An 18758-nucleotide genomic window follows, 5' to 3' on the forward strand; every position below is an offset into this window, starting at 1 on the left:
CCGGCGGACAAAGGCGGTGGAGTCGTGATATTAAATAAAGCTGACTATATTTCTGAGATGGAAAGGTTGTTGTCTGATACTGCTACTTATAGCAAGCTCGCCATCAACCCCACAGTTAAATTTAAAAAGGAACTTAAAACTTTGATTAATGAGGGTTATTCTCTTGGAGTATTAAATAAGAAAGAGACAGCTTTTCTGGTGCCCTCAGCACCACGAATTCCTATTATGTACTACCTGCCCAAGGTGCATAAAAACTCCACCCACCCGCCAGGGCGCCCAATTATCAGTGGTTTGGATTCAGTAACGGCACGTTTGGGAAAATATATTGACGAGTTTTTACAACCTCTGGTCATCACTACACCATCCTATTTGCGGGACACAACACAAGTGATTAATTTGCTCAATGATTGTGGTTGGAAGGATGGTTATATCCTCGCAACTGCGGATGTAAATTCCTTATATACGATCATTTCGCATGACGATGGACTAGAGGCTGTTCGTTTTTATATTCAACAAGATTCCACTCTTTCTATTATCCAAAGAGATTTCATTATTAATTTGTTGATTTTTGCAACCACTCATAATTATTTTTGGTTCGGTAAGAATTTTTATTTACAAACAAGAGGCGTGGCTATGGGGGCTAAATTTGCCCCGAGCCTAGCGAACCTTTTTTTAGCTTTTTGGGAGAGGGATCTAATAGACACCAACCCCCCCAACGAGCTGAGGTTGTGGAAAAGATACATCGATGATGTTTTGATAATTTGGGAAGGAGATCTCCCTTCTTTGGAAAGTTTTTTTGCCAGATTAAATGGGAATAACAAGGGCATAATTTTAACGTATGAGGCCAGCAATTCTGAGATTCATTTTTTAGATCTAAACATTTTGGTTCATGATGGAGTTGTTAAAACCACAACCCATTTCAAACCGACAGATCGCAATGCCTATATTCCTCTGAATAGTTGCCATCATGCCCAATGGCTTAAGGCCATACCTAAGGGCCAACTCCAAAGGATTAGGCGAAATTGCACATCATCAGAAGATTATTTTCAACAGGCTGACATTTTAAGAATTAAGTTTTTGGAAAAAGGTTATGACCAAGCCACTATTGACGATACCATTCAACAAGTGGGGACAATTGATAGAAATCAATTACTTTGCACCAAAAATGCTCCGAGAAAAAATATAGATCCAAAATTTAGTTATGCCATGATCACTGGTTACTCCAATCAGCACTTTTCTGTTAAAAAAATCTTAAAGAAACATTGGAAGATTTTAAAAAATGATCGCATTTTGGGGGCAGTTATTCCGGATCAACCAGTTGTCATCTTTAGAGGAGCACCCCCATTGCGTTTAAAAGTTGCCCCGAATGTAATTGACCCGCCAAACACAATAGGGTTTTTCCAAGACATGAAAGGTTTTTACCCTTGCAGAAAGTGCAATATTTGTAAAATAAATTCTTTCCGCGGACGTAAGCTTTTGTCTTTTCAGTCCACTCAGACCAAAAGGACATATAATATAGACTCATTTATCACTTGTACTAGTGATCATGTAGTCTATCTTATACAATGCCCTTGTTCTAAACAATATATAGGACGTACAAAACGGGCATTACATGTCAGATTGGAAGAACATGTTGGAAACGTAGGGCGAGGATTTTCTAAACACAATCTGTCTAAACATTATGCCAAATACCACAATAAACAGATTGCAGGGTCTCTATTTCTTCCTATCGAAAAACTTAATGCTCCCTGGAGAGGAACAAATAAAGTACGTTCTATATCCAAATGTGAAACTCAATGGATTTTTAATATGAAAAGTTTTGTCCCCTTTGGGTTGAACGTAGAGTGGGATATAAATTGTTTCCTCAGTAACACATAGCTTCTCCCTTTTTTTACCGTATTTTTATAATATTTTTACAATATTTTTTAATATTTTATATATTTTAATAATTGAGACATATATATAAATGTTTTAATTAATTAATTTTATTCAATTAAAGATATTATTATAGATTTCATACTGTTACATTAAGATATTCAGGTTTTTAATGCTCTTGTATTAATGGACTTCTATTTGTCTAGTCCATTTTACATTTTGCACACTATGTCCCATTCGTTTCCTATATGCCGTGTTTCAGTGTGTGGTAAGACTCTTCTCCTATTTTTCCACAAGATGGCAGTCATCTGCATCTTGATTCGATTCTCCATCAGTTCCTTTTTAGTGTGTATACAGCTATTTCCGCTTGCCCTTAGCGTTCGCCCACAACCAAAATGGCGGCCGGACACTATATAGTGCTCTAGCGTTGGCCGGCGCGCTATTGGTCCATCCCCGACGACGTCTTACGACGAAACGTGCGTAGGAGTGGCCTAAAGCGTACCTTGTCATCGCTTGTACGGAGAGAGTTATACACACTGAACACAGCCACCAGGATTCGATTGTCAGTTCGCGTTGCATGCGCTGGGATTTGTGACAAGCCTGTCTATATCGTCTGAATTGTAAGTGTTACCATCCCCTCAATAAATCAACCTTACATACAGTACTTCACTATGGAGCTTTTTCTCGTTTCTTCTCTTTGAATATATGAGCGTATCCTTATTCCATCTGGAGCTTTGGAGCAGTAGATGATCCGATTATTTGATCTGTGTAACCTGTTGTCATATAGTCCACTTGAGAGGACTCTAAAAGATCTCTGGGCTTTATCTGACCGCAATCACGGTCAGTTAATCTGGTAAGCAGATTGGAATACCATCACACGGGTGTTTTACTTGGTGGAAGACTAAGAAATAAGAATTTGCCTTTTTTACCATTGGACTCTTTCTTCACTGATTCATATTTGCTCTTTTTGTCACTTCACACTTAATTTCTGATTGGTGAAGGATCAGTACATTCACTTTTGGATTTTTTTATGAACTATTTTTATCATATCTAATTTGTTTATTCAGTCACTGATTATTTTTCATAACTGTATTGTTCATTCACAATTTGTTTCATTCACATTAGCGCTGTACCTTCTTTTTGGTTGTAATTTTTTTTGCTTTGGGTATTTAGAGCAATAGGTACCAGCTGCTTTTGTCACTCATTATTTTCACAATTTTTCATCACGTATTAGCGCAGTGTTTTCCTTTGGTTTTTTCCTTAGGATTTTTTTACACATACAGTATATGCCCTTCAACTGCTGTTTTTCTCGTACTCATTAAAACTTAAAAAACTGTTTTAAATGTTACTCATGTACCATGGAAAATTCATGTGTTAGATTAGAATCTTAAATAGGAAAAATAATTCAGCGCTGAAAAATATGTAACAGTAAATAATGGTTGCAAGCCAGCACTCAAGGTAAATACATATAAAATCCCTCAAGAAATATAACAATAAAAGCAGTGCAGCGCAACCTAAAATGTAAATTTTGGTGTCATCCTACCTTGCGCTGATGAAGTCCCACCTACGGACGTGACGCGTACAAGGGGGAGGAGTCACGACAGACGTCGCCCACAGCCATTGCTGTTGCAATTGTTTTCTATGCTGTCTGTAAGCACTCGCATTTGAATGCCATCTTTGTGAGTAGTTTCGCTTTTGTTTTATCTTTGCAATTAAACACTCCTTATACAGAGAGCACTAGATTGTCTTCATTTATGTTTCATATGCACGTCGGCAGTGCCGGCCTAAGACATTGTGCTGCCTGGTACCAAGAATGAAATGCTGCCCCCCCCCCCCCAAAAAATAAAAAATTACACCCACCAAAATGCCCACACATCCATTATTTTATATCATGATAACTAAAGTGGACCTATCATGGCTCTATACATGTATATAGGAGTATAAAAAGGACCTGTTATGGCTCTATTCATGCAATTAACCCCACAGTGGAGCAAAGAGCGGAACGGGAGGAGCGGTCGGGCAGTAATTAGCCCCACAGTGGAGTGGAGAGTGGAGCTGGTGGAATGGGATGGCGTGCGGGCAGGAAATTTGCTGCCCCCCTGAAAGTGCTGCCTGGTACAATGGTACCATCGGGTCCCATGGTAGGGCCGGCCCTGCACGTCGGAGACAAAGCTCAGGACCTTGATCGACACCTTTGGTATGCTGATCGATTGGATGTTCTAAGTAGTTATACTGGGAATGATTTACATGCCATGTGACCTATTATAGGTCGAATCAGTGAGGTGAGAGGCCACTCTGTGTGCGGTGGAGGGATTTCTGGCCACGTTTGATCCAAATTGCATGCCATCATTTTCATTGTGCCTTTTCACAATCACTTGTGGATTGTTTCTTCTCATGGACATTATTTATTAGTGTTTATATTTACAGTTTAGGTTGCGCTGCACTTCTTTTATTGTTAGATTAGAATCTTCACAGCCTTTTAACTGTAAATGTACCTGTTGGTCTGGAGTTTTCCTTTTTCTTTTCTAAGGCAGGCCATAGATTATGCAATTTTCTTTGATTCTACCATGAGTAGAAGCAAAGAAAATTGATTGATTAATCCTGTCATCAACACAGTGCTGAGGGGGAATCCCTCCCACAGTGCTATTGTGTTCTGCTGGTGGGGAGCCTTGCCTGCCAGCAGAACACAATGATTAGTTTTTCCGTCTACAGCTGTTGACACTAATAGTTTGGCTCGACAGGCTGGTTGTACACAAGTCGAGTGATAGATCGATTTGAGTACAACCAGGGTGCTTGTACATGGATCAAAATTTGGCCGGTCCCTGCTAAACTGACCAAACTTTAATCCATGAATTCACAAGAAAGATAGGCATTGTATTTCCGAGTGGAACCCTCAGTTAGGTGAAGAGGGCAAGCTGCAGCATTTCCACTTTGGAGAACATAGGTACATTGTTTAATTGTAATCTTCACTTCCTTCCATAAAGATCTTAACTTGGGGCAGTATCAGAAGATATGAGATATTGTACTCACTGCTTAGCAACAGAGCCAGGAGAGCCAGGACATTCTGGTCCATTTTGTGCAACACATAAGGAACCCAGTACCATCTGGACAAAATCTTATATCTTGTTATATACAGTATACTGCTGAAGAGGTTACCAATGTTTTCTCAGATGCCCACCTAGCCAGTTGTCCCCTGGATCCTGTTCCCTTGCTACTAATATGGTCACCCTCTTCTATCCTGTGCTCTCTCACTAACATCTTCAATCTCTTCCTCTCTACTGGCACCTTCCCATCACCTCTACATCATGAAGACAAAATAGCCCTAAGGCTGACGCTGCGCTAAATATTGAAAAAGTGATAACATTTATGAGAAACAGCAGCAAGCACAAAAGTTCAGTACAAAAAACTAAAATACGATATAAAACACAGAGGAGTGCAGCGCTAATAGTGAATTAAAAAAATTGCATAAACAACAAATCAGTGGTAAACCTGAATGGAATAAAACTGTACAAAAGTGAGTAAATTGATGATAAACACTCTAAAAGAAAAAAAAACACAAAAAAAACAAAAAATTAAAAAAGAAAAAAATGAGTGTTAGGAATAGAAAACTAAGGCAGTGTCCCATTCATGAAAAGTCCATGTGAAGAGTTAACTTCAAAGGTGATATAAGTGATTCCAGAGAGAACAATGAATGAACACCAATCTTCCCAGAAGAACCAGAGTTTGTGTCTTCAAACACCCAAAAGTGTGGTTGCCTGCTTACCAGAAAAAACGACTGTGTGAACCAGTCTCATCAAACACTGGGATATGGGTCTCCCAAAAACCAATCAGGTCGGCAGCTAATACATCCAGGGATAGCTCAAAGGATAAAAGACAAGTAGCCAGATTCAGAGAGGTTTACGCCAGCGTATCAGTAGATACGCCGTCGTAACTCTGAATCTGCGCCGTCGTAAATTTAAGTGTGTGCCGTCGTATCTTAGCTGTCTATTTAGGCCAGCCGCTAGGGGCGTGTACGCTGATTTACGCCTAGAATGCCTAAATCAGCAAGATACGCCTATTCACGAACGTCGCAGTAAAGATACGCCGTTTACGTAAGGCGTTTTCAGGCTTAAAGTTAGTCCACCAAAAAGATGGCGCAGCCAATGTTAAGTATGGACGTCGGTCCTGCGTCAAATTTTTAAATTTTTACGTTGTTTGCGTAAGTCGTCCGTGAATGGGGCTGGGCGCAATTTACGTTCATGTTGAAACCAATAAGTCTTTGCGGCGTAATTTGGAGCATGCGCACTAGGATATGTCCACGGACGGCGCATGCGCCGTTCGTTCAAAATGTCAATCACGTTGGGTCACGATTAATTAGCATAAAACACACCCATCTTTTCACAATTTGAATTAGGCGCGCTTAGGCCGGCACATTTACACTACGCCGCCGTAACTTAGGACGCAAGTGCTTTGTGAATACAGCACTTGCCTCTCCTACTTGCGGCGTAGCGTATATGAGATACTGCCTAACGTTAGGCTGATCTACTTGAATCCAGCTAAAGATCTTTCATAGCGCAATAAGTTGATAAAAAAGCATTTAATGAAAGAAGTAATGCACTTACATCAATGATGAGTAATCCAGCATGTCAATAAATATATAAATCTGCGGCATCTCCATCTGCTCACTCTCGCTTCCTATGTGTCTGTAACACCGCCGTCTCAATGGACAGAATGCAATGACGTCACCAGCACCCTACGCACGTTTCGTCTCAAGAGGACTTCTACGGGGGATTGGCTGAATACAGGCGTCATCGCGAGAGGTGTTTATATACGCCCCCAGACTCCATCTTGAGTAATGGCAATACAAGGGGTAAATTAGAAAAAAACGGCTCTACCATCTAAAGTAGTGGCCGCTGGGAAAATAGAGGATGGTAGAGGAGAATAAAAGCAGAGCCATCTTGTGGCACATAAAATGAAGACTAACAGCGATAGCAGACACACAGAGAAGGAGAGCAAGTAATTGGAATAATGGAGACTCCAACAAATAAAAAAAATAAAAATACTATAAAATTGACAATATCAATATATTAATAAAAATAATCAATAATGCTGAATATAGAATAGATTAAAAATTAATCTAAATGAGAAACATTGAAATAAATTGAATATATCAAATCTAAAAAAATGTATCTCTTGATGGAAAGCGGGGGCTGCACAAGTTAACAAGCAGATACTTGGTTGCTAGGATGCAGGGCAGTCCTAGCAGCCAATCACCAGCTTGCAGCTCCCGCCCTCTGGTCAAACCTCTTGTGCCTCCCATCCTCCTCCCTGTCTGTGTAAGATAAGACAGGAAGGGGGGGGGTGTGATGTGGTTTAGGACATTAATGGGATTGCTGAAAACTGTAGGGGGATTTAAGGGGGGAGCTCAGTTAAGGGGGTGCTAAGGACAGTTAGGGGGAACTCAGGACAGATTTAGGGAGGGCCCAGGACAGTTAAGGGGATGCTCAGGACAGTTAAGGTGGAACTCAGGACAGTAAGGGGGCTCAGGACAGTTAAGGGGGGCTTAGGACAGTTAAGGGGGTTCAGGACAGTAATAGGGGGGTTCAGGACAGTAATAGGGGGGCTCAGGACAGTAATGGGGGGCTCAGGACAGTAATTGTGGGGCTTAGGACAGTAAAGTGGGGCTTAGGACAGTAATGAGGGACTGAGGACAGTAAGGGGGGCTTAGGACATAATTGGGGTTCCTGATGACTGTAATGGAGAGGCTGAGGACAGTAATATGGGGGGGTGAGGACAGTAATGTAATGGGGGGCTGAGGACAGTAATGTAATGGGGGGGGGTTGAGGACAGTAATGTAATGGGGGGGTTGAGGACAGTAATGTAATGGGGGGGGGCTGAGGACAGTAATGTGAAGGGAATTTTGATGTGAAGGGGAGTGACTGTGATGTGAAGTGAGGACTGAGGATGTGGATGTAAAAACAGGATTGTAATATAAGGCTCAATTCAGATCTGTGCATATGCATTTGCATGCGCACATCGTGGGTAGGGCAGCCCATTCAATTTAATGGGCTGCCCTACCCATGAGAAATGTAGGGAAATAAGTCCCAACCCTTTCAGATAAGATGCAGAACCATGTGATTTGGTGCTCACCAAAAATGTGCTGTAGATGCCGATGTACGGGTGTGCCATTAAGACTTAATGGCACCCCCACGACTCTGCTAAAGAGTAGGCATTTCTCTGTGGGTCGAGAACGCATGCAATTTTGCACGTTTCCCAGCCACAGAGATGTCAACCTAGCCTTAGAAGAGAGGGATCCGAGTTATCGCACAAACATGCAATTCAGATTCCTGCTGGAAGAAAATTTTACTAACTGGACCTTGGCAAATTTTATTTCAATACCCTTGTACTTGACCTTTCTGAAGTTTTTGATACTGTTGAGCACCCGATCCTCCTCAATAAGCTCCACTCCCTTGGCCTCCAAGTTTCTGCTCCTCCTATCTATCACAGCGCTCCTTCAGTGTTACTTACAACTCTGTCTCCTCCTCTCTGCTTCCTTTTCTGTAGGGGTTTGCCCAAGCTCTGTTCTTGGACCCATTCTCTTCTCTATCTACACATCTTATCTTGGTCACTTGGTCACTCCCCACTTCAATCTGCTAGTCTCCTCTTGTATTACTAACTTTCTTACTGACATATCAACATGGATCCTAACTCGGTTTGCGAGTGTTGTCTCGCAAAATGAGCAGGATTCAGGCCAAAGCAGTACCGCGTTTGGCCTGAGGTGGGGGATCCCAGCTGTTCGGCGCTGTCCGGAAATCCTCAGAAAGACAGGAAAATACTCAATTCCCAAGCCTTTCTGAGGTTTGCAAGGTCAGCCAAGCTGTCCTCGGGCCTTTCCAGCTGTTTCCAAGGCTCTCCGGTGCCCCCCACCTCTGGCCGCATGTGGTATTGCATGGCATTGAAGTCAATGCGGAACTAATTATTTTCATTTCCATTGACTTCAATGGGGTAACTCGCATTGATATGCAAGTATTATGGATTACGAGCATTCTACTGGAACGCATTATGCTTGTAATCCAAGGTTCCACTGTACTAAAAACATACAAAGCTATTCACAACTCTGCTCCAAGCTACAGCACAAATCTTGTCTCAAAATATCACCCAAACCTTGGGTTGCCACCTCATCCCTTTAAAACTGAATACATATTAATTAATTGATTTGGGTCATAATTAAACTCACTTAGTGCCCTATCTGCATAAAATTTGCCTCAGAACACGTGTAATTTATATGTGTTCGGTTTTAAAGGGATGAGGTGGCAACCTTACCCAAACCATCCTCCCTGCTTCTCCCAAGACCTCCTGCTCTCTAGCTCTCTTGTCTCCTCCACCCATGCTCATCTCCAGGACTTTTCCACAGCCTCTCCCATCTTCTGGAACTCTCTGCCTCAATCTGTCTAGTTATCTTCTACCTGCCTTTAGGTAATCCCTGAAAACTCCTCTCCCGGGGAAGCCTATCCCACCTCCATCTAACAACTGAACTGTTAATCCCTCCATCAGCCCATCCCTCACAGCTATTACCTTTATTACCACTTGCTTCACCCTATTAGAATGTCAACTTTTATGAGCAGGGCCCACTTAACCCTCTTGTATTTTATTGCATTGCAACTGAACTGTCTCCCTGTATATTGCAATGCGCTGTGCAAACTAAATCCTCTATAATAATTAAAAAAGGATATTAAAGTATATTATATATTTATCTATTCTATATAAACACTTCAGTGATGTCTTATCAATGCACTGCAGAACAGTGTGAAATGTTTTTTTTTCCTATTTTTGGCAGATGTGATTTTTACATCCAAAATAATTTTTTTACCTTGTAAAAGGTTTCATCGGGTTTAAAGATCGGATAGGAATTTGTGCCTTAATGGGGTTGTAAAGGTTTGTTTTTTATTTTCTAAATAGGTTCCTTTAAGCTAGTGCATTGTTGGTTCACTTACCTTTTCCTTAGATTTCTCTTCTAAATTTTTTTTTCTTTATCTGAATTTCTCACTTCCTGTTTCTCCTCAGAAAGCTTTCCCCCATCATCCGAGTGGTGGTTAGTCAGCCAGAACAGCTTACTGAACAGCTTACTGAGGAGGAACAGGAAGTGAGAAATTTGAAGGAAAAGGTAAGTGAACCAACAATGCACTAGCTTAAAGGAACCTATTTAGAAAATAAAAACGAACCTTTACAACCCCTTTAACAATACATGAACATTTTCCCTAAAGTACTCCAGGCATTAAAATACCCAAAACATATTCCTGAATAGGATCTTATTATTGCATCTGCTAATAACACTTTTCGCATGCCCTGTGCTTCATGCATTGGGCCCTTTGTGCAATAGTTAAGGCAGCTGTTGATTGCAATAGCGTTGTTATAAATAGTCAGAAGAGTGGCAACAACAATGAAGGATGACGATCCATTTAGAAGGACACAGTTTCTAAACATGCATACGAGGAAAGGGGAGAACTACAGATGCAGAGATGTGCCTACCTACAGGCTATTGTCCCTGGCTCGTGAATCCTTCCTAGATTTCTTTAACAACTATAATACTTCTTTTGCTGGTACATACAATGAGCATCACCTTGAGACTCTGCTTTTTTGGAATCCTAAGTGTAATACTCTAAAAGGCACTTATCTGTAATATATATATATATATATATATATATATATATATATATATATATATATATATATATATATATATATATAGTTTGTACATATAGAAATATTGGCATGAGCATGAAAAAATACATGAAATACATGAAAAAATGCATGTTGTAGATGCTGCACATCCCATGGATGTTTAGATATGTATAGTTATTTTTGTAGATAAAAACAATAATTAAAACTATTAGGTGTCCCTTAGCTTTATGGTGTGCTGTATTATGAACATCCTCTGCAATCATAAATTAAATGCTATTGAACTGCTTTCTGAGTCTAATTAAAGATGATGCTTACCTTAAGGTGAATGTTTTCATTTGATGCTCCTAGGAATGTGTCACAGGTGAGATGGAGCACAGGTCCAAGCGGCTGGTGAAAAGAGCTGTGCAGGGGGGTCCTATGATATGCTGTGCAGAGAGGGTCTTATGTAGGGAATTCTGAAACAAGCTCACTGCTATCTGTGCATATGAGCAGATACATCAGGACTGGCTGCTCTGCTTCAAGCGATGAGAGGAGGATGCTTTGTGCCTGTGTCTTAGCGACTTGTTGCGCTCTCCTATACTGTTAATTCACCAATGCAGAAATCAGAAGGATAACATATCAAAAAACAATAAAGCAATTGTTAAGCAGTCATTTAAAGGAAGGAAAAGAAGAGGCTTTCAGTATTGATTTCCTTTAATTTATTCTCTGTTAAAGTGAAGCTTCCAACCCTTTCACAAAATCACCAATTAGCATGCACCCTTGCAATTATTGTGTTCCTGGCAGTGGCGAACGAGGATATCTAGCACTGGGGGGGGGTGCTCGTTTTTTTTTTTTTAATTAAAATGTTGGGAATTATTAAAGTGGTCCAAGCTCATATCCGCCACACTACAGATTTCCCCTAACATTCATAAAAATCCCCTCCCAACCCCCCCACCCCCAGCACAGACCCCTCAGTACAAACTGACCCCCCCCATACAACACACCAGCACAGACCCCTCAATACAGAAACCCCTCCCTAGTATAGACCCCCCCAGTACAGACACCCTTTCCTAGCACAGACCTCTCAGTATAAACACCCCTTCCCACCACAGACCTACCAGTAGAGCTGCATGATTCTAGAGAAAATGAGAATCATCATTTTTTTGCTTAGAATAAAGATCACGATTCTGAAGAACTTTTTAATTTGAAAGATTTATAACCCCTGAACATTAGGTTATCAAACAAGATGGCAATAAAATAAACATAATACTCTTTGCTTCAATCAAACAAGATGACAATAAAGTACGACATAATACTCTTTGCTTTAATCAAATTTAAAGAAAAATATTGTAATGTGTAAAGAAATAGAAAAAAAATAATTACCATTACGTTATATTAGGGTCTTTAATTTTAAGAACTCGCCGATACGAATTACCGATACCTACCGCAACCTTTTTGTTTATACTTCAGCTGTCAGCAATGGTACAAAGCGCTGAAAAGTATTTTTTACAAATTTTGTGCTTTTTTCAATGTAAAACGTGTAACTATATGTAAAAAAAATTGATGAACCAAAAAAAAAAGTTTTAATTATTAACAGTTTTATAAATAGAAGTAAATAAAAAGGAAGGAAAATAATAATTAAATGGAGAATAAGGAATGAATAAGGCCGATTAGAGTAAATTAAGGGTTAATAAGGGGTTAAACATAAGAACAATTCAATAAAAACCAAAAGAAAAAAAATTACAGAAACCCCTTCCCAGTACAGACCCCTCAGTAGAGAAACCCCTCTGTACAGATACTTTAGTAGACCTCAGACCAACCGACCTGAATGAAAGAAAAAGGTTATGGCAGCCTCTGACCCCTTTTTCCCATGGGAAAGTGGCGGAAGGGGTTTTTAATTAATACTATTAAATTAGGATAGTAAAGGATAGGGCAGTATTATCCCCTCAGGCGGTTTTGGCGGGCTCATGGGTTGCTGGGGAGAAAAGGTTCACTGACCTCTGTGACTTAGGAGCCCGCTCAAAACCAGGCCACTGATAGGTCAAATCCTGCTGCCAGGCAGAAATGAAAAAGACCGCCAAAAAGTAGCCTGAACTCGCCTGAACCGGCTGGGAGTTAGGGCTATAAATACGGAGGTCCGTGGCTCACAGCTCAGTCGCTCCAGAGGACGGAAGAGCTGTGGTGTTCTCCGAGTTCTCTCGTTTGAACAAGCAGTGTCCCCTGGAGCAGGAAGATGAGCCTCATCCGTCAGCTGCTGGAACGGGCCGGAGAAGACGACGGAGATTCGTGGATCCGGCGCTGCCTGAACTTACCTCGGTCGGCGGGTCAAGAGGCTCCGGTGGGAGCTGCAACTGCTGACACATCGCCGGTGATGTTACGGACGACGGTGGAGCAGCGCGCCGACAGCATCCGGGGGTCCGAGCCGGAGGAAGAGGAAGCCGGAGGATCCGCAGCAGTTCCGGGTCGTCGGCGAAGGAAGAGTCCCACCCCCGTCCGCGTCACGGAGACGCCAAAGAGGAGGCGCACTCCGCGCCAAGGGTACTCCCCTTCCCCTCCCCGAGCTCCAAGAGCTAACAGAGCTGGTCCTTCTCAGGACCGAGTGACACGATCGGGAGGCGGAGCGAGAGGCGGGGCTAGGCGAGGAGCAAGAGGCGGTGCTAGAGGCGCATCAGCCGGAGGTATTTTTGTTTCCCCCAACAGGTCACAAGGAGCAAGCAGGATCAGCGCTGCAGGGGCGGCTGGAGGTGGTTCTCAAGACGCAGACAGGCAGGATGGAGGCTCGGAAAGCGGGGCTACACAGCAGACAAGTTATCGTCAAGAATCAGCGACAGACAACAGACCAGTGCCTCTGCTAGATACTAGGGACGGCCAGTCATCTGCTTCAATCACCCAGCAAGGTATGCATGAATCATCCTCTGGGGTACTACTTGCCAACATTGCTGAGCTTTTATCTAAACTTGCCAGGGACATGCATTCCTCACATAACAGCGTTTCTATTGATTCTCCTCACTTAGATGTGTGGGCACCATCTGGTGGTGCATTAGCTAATTGCAGCCAAACTTTAAAAATTACTGATAACCCTCAGAATGAGGTATTTTCACGCAGCATTGAGAATCCAGGTTATTCAGCTATGCGAACGCAAAATCTACCTGAAACCTGTTTGAAAGCACCGATGCCTTGCGAGGTTAACCCTTTAGGTTTCCATTTGCCTAATTCAGTTAAGGAGAAAATCTGGCGGGGAGAATTTATAGATATACTATCCCTACTCCCGTCAGCTAAAGATTTTGTGAATAAATCAGAGAAAAAAGACGAGGATGACAGACGCAGGCCGGTACAAAAATCTTTTAACAATTGGCTGCAAGCATTTTGTATTTTCTCGGGTATCATTTGCGAGAAGTTCCCCGAGAAGAGTCCCGGCCTCTTTCAACATCTGGACATTGTCATTGAAGCATTTAGAAATTTCGGTGGTGTAGCATGGTTCAGCTATGATGAAACATTTCGTCAGAAATTATCCGTGCACCCATCTCTTAAGTGGGGAGTCAAAGATGTTGGCCTATGGCTAAATCTTTTTCTGCCACAAAGGCAAGCATTTCCCAGACCTGTCATTGGTCCACAAGTCGCAGGTAACTCAGGATACAAAAAAGGCTTGTGTTTCAATTTCAACGATAGCCAGTGCAGATGGCCAAATTCATGTAAATACAGGCATGAATGTGCTTTCTGCGGTGGTTCACACGCAGTATCCAAATGTTTCAAAAAAATGGCAGCAACAAGCCAGTCAGGGAACTTTTCAAAAAGCAGTCACGCCGGTGAAGCTTCTAAATATGTTGCCATGGCTCAAGGAGTACCCAAACCGACAGAAAGCGCGCCTTCTCATTGAAGGTTTTAGTGAGGGTTTTATGTTGCCCATATTTTCTGGACAAGGATGTGCATTAGTCAATAATCTCAAATCGGTTAGTGAATTCCCCAAGATAGTGCTTGAAAAAATTAATCTCGAGGTTATTCAAGGGCGGGTGGAAGGTCCATTTTCCACCCCTCCTTTTGAAAACTTTAGGATTTCCCCTCTAGGTATAGTCCCAAAGAAGGATATAGGTTCATTCAGGCTAATTCATCACTTGTCTTTCCCCAAAGGCAAATCCCTGAATGATGAGATTGAGGATGAATTGTCATCTGTATCTTATGCCACGTTTGATGACGCTCTTGTTAAGTTGAGACGCCTGGGTAAGGGCTCTCTCTTGGCAAAAGCCGATATTAAATCTGCTTTTCGGTTATTACCTATCAACCCGGCATGCTTTAATTCCCTGGGGTTTTTCTTTAATAATGGGTTTTATTTTGACAAATGCCTGCCCATGGGTTGTTCTCTGTCATGTTTCTACTTTGAAACATTTTCTTCCTTTCTAGAATGGGTAGTATCTTTTGAATTAAGCTCTGATTCCCTCATCCATTACCTGGATGATTTTCTGTTCTTTGGCCCCCCAAATTCTTCCAAGTGTGAAGAATTGTTGGGAACATTTTTTAAGTTTTGTCAACATTTTGGTGTCCCGCTTGCTATGGATAAGACAGTATTACCATCCACATGCCTGGAATTCCTGGGTATCGTTATTGATACGGAACTCATGGAATTCAGGCTTCCTGAATTGAAATTGGAAAAAATAAAATTTTTAATTTTATCTTTGATTAGAAGGAAGAAGCCCCTTTTAAAAGAAGTTCAGTCCTTATTAGGTCTTCTAGCTTTCGCAACTAGGATTCTCCCGATTGGTAGAGTCTTCTCAAGAAGACTCTATCTGTCCATTTCCGGATTAAAATCCCCATTCTCACATGTTCGGTTGTCACATGACGTAAAGGAAGACTTACTGGTTTGGTTACAGTTTTTATATAATTTTAATGGTAAAGCAATTTGGCAGGAGGAGTTCATTTTGGACAAGGAATTTTGTCTGTTCACAGACGCCGCAGGCTCAGTGGGTTTTGCCGCCATTTGGCGAAATCACTGGTGTGCTGGTCGTTGGGACTCCTCTTGGCAAGCTAAGAATCTTTTGAAAAATATTGTTTTGTTAGAATTATTCCCAATTTTAGTGGCCCTGGAGATCTGGGGACCTTTCTTTAAAAACAGGAGAATTTTAGTTCGAACTGACAATAAGGGCGTGATGTACGCCATAAACTGTCTATCATCGAAGTCTCCGCCAGTCATTGCTCTGTTAAGATTTATGGTCTTCAAGTGTTTAAACCTTAATGTTTGGATAAAGGCAATACATGTAGCAGGTAAGGACAATGACTTGGCGGATGCTTTGTCTCGTTCACAGATGGAGCGTTTCTTCCGGCTGCTCCCAGAGGCGGACAAGGTGGGAACGTTATGTCCACCTTTCCTATGGGGCTTGGTTTAGGACCTATGTCACAGTTCATTATTAACTCAGTGGCCCCATCTACCTGGGCGGGATATCAATCCGCTTGGTGGTTATATATAAGTTTTTTGAATATGACGCAAGAATCCCTTCACATATTCAATGAAGATAGAGCGTTACGTTTTTTACAATTTCTCTTCGCTAAACAGTATTCCTGGTCTTACGTCTCAAAAACATTGTCGGGTATATCTTTCTTCCTTAAACTTAACGGACTCCCTTCCTTCATGCATTATTTTACTGTTAAACAGGCCTTAAAAGGTTACAAGAAGGAACATTTTTGGCTGGATACTCGAAAGCCTATTACCCCAAAAATTTTAAGAGAATTGTGTATAGCTACGGGTAAAGTCTGTTTTTCGCATTTCGAGTCTGTACTTTTTCAAGCGATTTTCTCCCTAATGTTTTTTGCAGCACTGAGAGTGTCCGAGCTGGTCGCTATCACAGCGACGGATGTGGTGCTTACAGATAGGTCGGTTAGAATTTTAATCGGGAAATCGAAAACTGATCAATTCGGAAAGGGATCTTGGTTACAACTTGAAGCATGGGTCGGTTCACCCACATGTCCTGTGCATCTGATTACTGAATTCTCGGCCATCAGGCCTACGGGGTCTGGTAAGTTTTTTGTCCATGGTTCAGGCAGGCCATTGACAAAATTTCAGCTGACCAGTGTTCTCAAGAAATGTCTGAAATCATTGAACTTAGATCAAGCAGGTTTTACATCACATTCATTCCGAATAGGTGCGGCCACTGAGGCATCAAGGTTGGGTTTGGATGTTAACAGAATTAAGAACATTGGTAGGTGGAAATCAGATAGCTATCGGCTTTATGTCCGCCCTAACATTTCTTTTTAATCTTTTTAGGGCGTATTAAAATTGTCTGGATCGTGGGACATTCTTTCATCCATTGGGCCCACCTCAGAGCACAGAAAAGGTGTTATACTGTCAATCTGGGTCTAGATACAAACAAGTACAAGTTATTTTGGGGCGGTAAACGTGGTATGCTATGGTCAAATCTGAACTCAGAGTTATCTCGACTTATGTGTCGCTTCCCTCCCCCGGATGTAGTAATCATTCACCTTGGGGGGAATGACGTCGGCCAGCGCAAGACGCTGGACATTATTTTTAGCATTAGGGACGATCTCCTTAGGTTTCATCTCCTTTTTCCAACAGCTAAAATCGTTTTTTCTGAAATAATTCAACGTTTAGTTTGGCTTCCCCCTTTTTCTAGGCGTCCTTTGGAAAAAATTAGGAAGAGAATAAATAGAGCAGTTTCTAAATTACTGGTTGAGTCAGGGATTTTTTCATTTCGGCACACTGAACTGGAAGGGGGCTATGCCGGGCTGTATAGGTCGGATGGTGTGCATTTATCCGATATCGGCCTTGACATTTTTAATGCAGACCTGGGTTCTTGCGTGGAGGCGGCCGCTTAGTGGGGTTGGTGCCAGGTGGTTTTATACCACCTGCCTTTTGGGTAGTTTGCAGCCTGGGCCGTAGTGGCTAGGATTGCTAAAGCTGTACTGATTTCTATATATTAAATTACCAATTACCATATTTATATTATTTATTTATATATTTAATATTTATTTATTTATTATTCAATAAAACAACAATAAACATCCGCGGCCGTTATTATCCAGCAAGTGGTCTGTGTCAATTCTTTTATCTTAAGTTTAAGGTAAACTGTCTCCATCATTACCGTCTGCTTTCCCATGAAAGAAAAAGGTTATGGCAGCCTCTGACCCCTTTTTCCCATGGGAAAGTGGCGGAAGGGGTTTTTAATTAATACTATTAAATTAGGATAGTAAAGGATAGGGCAGTATTATCCCCTCAGGCGGTTTTGGCGGGCTCATGGGTTGCTGGGGAGAAAAGGTTCACTGACCTCTGTGACTTAGGAGCCCGCTCAAAACCAGGCCACTGATAGGTCAAATCCTGCTGCCAGGCAGAAATGAAAAAGACCGCCAAAAAGTAGCCTGAACTCGCCTGAACCGGCTGGGAGTTAGGGCTATAAATACGGAGGTCCGTGGCTCACAGCTCAGTCGCTCCAGAGGACGGAAGAGCTGTGGTGTTCTCCCCACCCCCCCCTCCCCTTTGTTCATTATGTCGCGGATGTTTTTGTGTGTTGGGGTCACCTTTGCTTATGCATAGGGGGACGTCTTGATGGTTATAAGTTTATGATTTCAATAAATAAAATTAAAAAAAAAAAAAAAAAATATATATATATAAATGATTATAGGAGGTTGGATGTGGAAAAGATTGGTTGGGTAGTTTGCAGCCTGGGCCGTAGTGGCTAGGATTGCTAAAGCTGTACTGATTTCTATATATTAAATTACCAATTACCATATTTATATTATTTATTTATATATTTAATATTTATTTATTTATTATTCAATAAAACAACAATAAACATCCGCGGCCGTTATTATCCAGCAAGTGGTCTGTGTCAATTCTTTTATCTTAAGTTTAAGGTAAACTGTCTCCATCATTACCGTCTGCTTTCCCATATACCAATCTTCTCGACATGATGTGCCTTTGAATGTCTCCTCCAGTACTACAAGCTGGTTGACACAGCTTAAGCTGAAATTCCCTTAGTGGGTGGCCTTGCAGGCCCTGCTCTGTCTAGCTTTTGTTGGAAAAACCTGCTGGAAAATTTTAAACCAAACAGTGGTTGCATCTAATCAGCTGGCACTACCACAGGGAAGATTCATTCATCGGCAGGCTGATTGAAAAAACTATTAGTATGTGGTCAGCCTAAACCAGTACAGAACAGCCAAACTTTGATCCATGCATGGGCACCCTGTGTATACACAAGCAACCAGCTTAGCTATAGCTGGCAACACTAATCATTGTGTTC

The sequence above is a fragment of the Rana temporaria genome, chromosome 5 (genome assembly GCF_905171775.1).
Source record: "Rana temporaria chromosome 5, aRanTem1.1, whole genome shotgun sequence".
Taxonomy (NCBI): Eukaryota; Metazoa; Chordata; class Amphibia; order Anura; family Ranidae; genus Rana; species Rana temporaria.